A 5,752-nucleotide genomic window follows, 5' to 3' on the forward strand; every position below is an offset into this window, starting at 1 on the left:
TCCCACGACGTCCTCGACGACGCCGAACATCTACGGAGCGTGTACGTCTACCGATGCGAAGACCCGGGTACCGACGCCAAGAGTACGACTACCGTCGACGAGACCCGAGTACCACGACGACAACTACTTCCACGACGACCTATGTTCACACCGCAACGATCCGAACCCCTCCGATTCGCATGCTACGAAGGTATACCGTTGGAACGTGTCGTGTAACGAATGCATATGATGTATGAGATGTACCGTATGTTTGCGCCGTATGTTTGCCCGTTGCACTTTGTCTTCCTTTTCGTCGTGCCCTCGAGACATGGGAACCCGATAGACGGGGTCACCCCATCTTTATTTAACGTTCCCGCACATGCTCCCTATACGTTGGCACGATATCTCGACGAGTTATCGGGATAGGAACGTTGCCGTGGCATCGTTTCCGTCTTGCCGCCATGGTTCCCTCTCGCTCGCCGTGGCGACACTTGTTTCTTTCTCGTCTTGCCCGTGGTGTTGTAACTTGCATGCATGTCACATTCATGACATATAAATATCTTGTGTTGCATGTTCCTTGTGACGTAGTGTGACGCCCTGGTATTTAAGCTACAATTATCGTCCCTAATGATGCCAGGTCATCAAGTTTGTCTAAACCAGATTGTCACTTAATAAGATCAAAGCCAATTTTCAATTTTAAAAATAAAGTCAAATTATTAGTTCTTCAAACATAAAAAAATATATTCATAATATTACAAATAATATATAGCTAATTATGGTGGTGAACCAACATTTTTATAAAAGTGATTTAATGCCATAATAAATTTGAAACAGAGGCCGAAACTTTTAATTGAATGCCTTTTATATTATAGAGAATCCTAAGCTTTGCAAATACCTCTCTAACTTTTTGTGGTAGTGTATAAAACTGCAACACCAATTATGGGCTAAGTCCTTTATTTTATAATAAAAAAATGTTGTTGGAACTAAAATAAACAGAAAGCAAATAAAAAAGAAAAATAAAAATACTCCCTCCGTAAACTAATATAAGAGCGTTTAGATTACTAAACTAGTGTTCTAAATGCTCTTATATTAGTTTACGGAAGAAGTACTAAAGAGAGACTATGCAAGTGGGCTCTATGCTACTACAGTACAAGGCCCAAGCCCACCACAAGCCTTTCTTCCTCACACAGGAGGCAGAACCTGCGCCTCCATGGTCGTCGTTGCCTCCGTGTCGAGCATCCAGCGTTTCCCCGCGGGGAGAAGGTCGCCATTGTGCTCCCTCGACCGAACCCTAGCAGCCTTTTCCCTCCCCTCGTGCTGCTTCACTCGCTCGCGTCATCGTGGCCATGGCCGGGCTCGATCTCGTGGCCACCATGCTCCCCGACGCCCGTGGATACGTCTAGGAGGACCGCCACCCTCGACTTCTTCCATTCAGAGCAACGAATCAGGTTGGGACAGCTAGTACGCTCGCCATCGCCGCCATCTTCGCCCACGGCCATCACATCTCGTCGTCGAGCCCGTCGCATTCCGGCCGCCTTGTGCTCCCTAACCACGTCCACGAGCATCGTGGTGAGCTCCTCTTCTAATCCCCCTTGTTCTCGTCCTCGGTGTTAGACTTAACCATGTTGTTTATATTTTTGTCATGATTTTATTTTTGAGTTTGCATGTAGGGCAAGCTGCGGCATGTGCACACCTAGAGATGTGGTCACGTGTACACATTGCAAAGCTTGTTAGTCGTGTTAGGAGGTGGCAGCTTGGTGTTTTGCATGTATGGCACCAAGTATGCGTGTGAGTCTGCATCAAGAGTCTGTTAGTTGCAAGCCTAGATAGTAGGAGGAGCGAATCACACGTACATGCATGGATAGAGTTAGTTGGCAGATTGGCTTAGAGGAGATCCTAGCAACTGACGTGATCTCCAGGAAGTGAGGAGATGGCCGAGTCGTGGGCTAAGTCATGGGATTGCTAGTGGCCGTTTGTACCGACTAGTGGAGCTAGTCGTGGTGTGTGGCTGGCTTGTGTGCGTGCACTACTAATAGGCTATGTAACAAGTCCATTTGGGTTGTTGAGAATACAAAAGAAAAGTGGCACAAGTGTGTGCGGTGCCAAGCCTCTGTGTGTTCTTATACCTTTATGTGTGTGAGTCTTCTTCTTCCTCGGGCAGCCCCAACATTTGGTATACAGAGCTTCGTTGCGATCCACTACGTCGACCATGTCCATCGTCCCGTACGGTGCCGGAGGGAGCATGGTGTCGCTCCCCATGCCGATGCTCACCGGTGATAACTACATCGTGTGGGCGATCAAGGTGGAGGCGAACCTCGACGCGCAAGGGCTGTGGGAAGCGGTGGTTCCGGCGGCGGCGGTCATCGCGAAGAAGGACAAGCCGGCGAGGGCATACCTCCTCGGAGCGCTCTCCGAAGACATCCTGCTGCAGGTGTCGTCGAAGAAGACGGCAACGGAGCTGTGGGCGAGCCTCAAGACGAGGTTCGTCAGCGCGGACCGGGTGAGGGCGACGCGGCTCTCCACTCTCCGCGGCGAGTTCGATCGCCTGCGCATGGAGGATGGCGACGAGATGGACGCGTACGCCGGGAGGATCAGCGGCATGGCAGCAAGGTACGCGGCTCTCGGAGCGACGCTCGACGACGCGACAATGGTGAAGAAACTGCTCGACACCGTGCCGGACTGGTTGTACGCAGCGGTGGCCGGAATTGAGCAGTTCTACGACATCGACAAGATGCCGTTTGAGGAGGCGCTCGGGCGGCTGAAGGCGTTCGAGGAGCGGACGAGGCGGCGCACTCAGGATAGCGGCGGACGAGGCGGCGACCAGCTCATGCTCATGGCAGCGCAGTGGGAGGCGCGAAAAGGTGAGCGCGGTGGCGCCGACAAGAGGAGGAGCAACTTCGACATCCTCATGGTGCGCTGCTACAACTGTCAGGACTACGGGAATTACGCGAAAGATTGTACCGTGCCAAGGAAAGAGCAAGCCCATCTCGCCGCCGTGGACGCCGATGACGAGCCAGCGCTGCTTTGAAGGTCGACGTGGAGGTGTTTGAATGAAGACAACAAGGTTAAGGGGGTGATTGTTAGACTTAACCATGTTGTTTATATTTTTGTCATGATTTTATTTTCGAGTTTGCATGTAGGGCAAGCTGCGGCATGTGCACACCTAGAGATGTGGTCACGTGTACACATTGCAAAGCTTGTTAGTCGTGTTAGGAGGTGGCAGCTTGGTGTTTTGCATGTATGGCACCAAGTATGCGTGTGAGTCTGCATCAAGAGTCCGTTAGTTGCAAGCCTAGATAGTAGTAGGAGCGAATCACACGTACATGCATGGATAGAGTTAGTTGGCAGATTGGTTTAGAGGAGATCCTAGCAACTGACGTGATCTCCAGGAAGTGAGGAGATGACCGAGTCGTGGGCTAAGTCATGGGATTGCTAGTGGCCGTTTGTACCGACTAGTGGAGCTAGTCGTGGTGTGTGGTTGGCTTGTGTGCGTGCACTACTAATAGGCTATGTAACAAGTTCATTTGGATTGTTGAGAATACAAAAGAAAAGTGGCATAAGTGTGTGCGGTGCCAAGCCTTTGTGTGTGTTCTTCTACCTTTATGTGTGTGAGTCTTCTTCTTCCTCGGGCAGCCCTAACACTCGGTTCGTCGTCGTAGCTGCCGTTTCCAAACTTATCCGAAACGTACGCGTACATGTGTGTTGATGCTTGTTGCCTTGTCCGCTACTACCTGACGCCCGCGCACCCGCGCATGTGCTCCACTATGCCCGGGCGCGCTCGCCTTCACCCGGCCACACCCCTGCTCTTGCTAGATACTGCTGCTGCTCTGCTTACTTCTACCGCTGCCGCCGGTGCTGCTTGCTGCTGCCTGCCGATGCTGTTGCTGCTAGCTGCCCGACTGCTCTCTGCTGCTCGTTGTTGCTGCGCCTCTCCTCTCGCCCTTTGCTGCTACTAGCCACTGCGTTGCTGCCGCTGCAGGACGTGCGCGCGTCGCGTCGACCAGCGCTAGCTCTCGTCGTCGCTAGGTGCTGCCCAGTACACTCCACTGCTAACTGCAGCTGCTGCTTGATGCCCCGCTGCCATGCTATTGCTCGATGTGCTGCTCGCTGCTGCCGCAACCGTCGACTGCTTTGCTGCTCGCTGCGTTTGCTACTGCTGCTGCTGCTGGCCTGCTACTATTGCTCCATGCTGCTAGCTGTTTCTAGCGCTTGTTGTGCCTGAGCCGCTGCTAGCCACGGGGCGTGAGTGTGTGTGTATGCGTGAGTGTGTGAGCCATAAGTGTGCGTGGAAGAGTGTGGCCGGCCTAGTAGTTTAGTGGGTTAATTAGTACTAGGAGTACTATGTATTAATTACTAGTTAGTTTAACTACTAGCCTATGCCAAGTAAACTCACATTAATTAATTTAATTAACTAGCATAGTTTAATTGCTGCCTATGACATGTAGGCCACACCATCCCCATTTGATTTGTCAAGTTAACTGGGTCAACTCGAATTAAAATAAATCCAGAAATTTTAGAAAATCATTAAAACTTTGAAAATTAATAGAAAATAATCCGTAACTCGGATGATAATATTTTATACATGAAAGTTGTTTAGAAAAATCCCACGAATCCGAATACGCTGTGCGTTCATCTGTAACATACATCTTGCATGATGAATATGGATATTTTGCGTTAGGATTATCTGCTCGGTAATAATCAAAGACCCGCCGCTTCGTGTGTAACTTTAGTACCGCGTTAGCTCATGCCTAACGCTGCCTCTTGCCATGTCATGCTTTGTCTTGCACCGTTGCTATTATTTATTGTTTCTTCCCCCTCTTCTTACCGATAGACCCCGAGACTGACGCTGCTGCCGGGTACATCTACGACCTTGCCGATTAGTCCTTTGCCGCACAGCAGCAAGGCAAGCAAACCCCCTTGATCATTCCTATATCGCCTATGTCTTTCTTCCTACTGCTTGCATTACTATTTTGCTACTGTTGTAGTTAGCTCCTATATCTGATGCATAGCCTATTTTTGATGAACTGCTACTTTCAGTCCCGTACCTTTAATATGCTTAGTATAGGTGGAGCAGTCATCTCCTCTGACCCCGTAGTCCAGTTGCCCCGCTTGTTTTCAAATCTCGATCCCTGATCGATGAGCCAGACCCGACACATCACATACACCCCCTTAGTTGTACGAGCTACAGAGATACTATCGGGTACCGAGGGTGACACCTCGCTAAGTACTCCTGATGATATCTCTGTAGTATAGCTAGTCGGTCGTGGTTATCGAGGGTGATTCCTCTTTCACCATTCCCGACGATGCCTCTGTCGTACAACCCCTCAAGTGTGGGACCCCCGAGGGTGATTCCTGTAAGCCCACCTTGATGGATACATCGTTTGGGATCCAATGAGGGTGATACCTCGGATTCCCCCCGATGTTACAACCACACAGTTACTCGACCAAAATTACTGGGATCATTGGCGATTAGTTGCAAGACGGGTGGATTCCCGCGAGACTGTGTTGATGGCCTAATTAAAATGTTAATGGATTTGGGTATTTGATCTGGGTTGGTCGGAGACCTTTTCGCACTAACCGGCTACGCGGGAAGAATTATGGGTACTCGGCGTCGCGGTATCAGCCGAAGCTTTTCAGATGTCAGCAAATGTAGCGGCGTGCGCCCGAGTGGTCCCGAGATGCATCGCTTGTGATTAAGGGATGCTAGGACTGACGTCGGCCGCCCACGCCACGTGCAGGAGCGCGAAGGGGAACTGGGCCCACGAACCCTTTA

This window comes from Hordeum vulgare, chromosome 2H, assembly GCF_904849725.1.
Source record: "Hordeum vulgare subsp. vulgare chromosome 2H, MorexV3_pseudomolecules_assembly, whole genome shotgun sequence".
NCBI lineage: Eukaryota > Viridiplantae > Streptophyta > Magnoliopsida > Poales > Poaceae > Hordeum > Hordeum vulgare.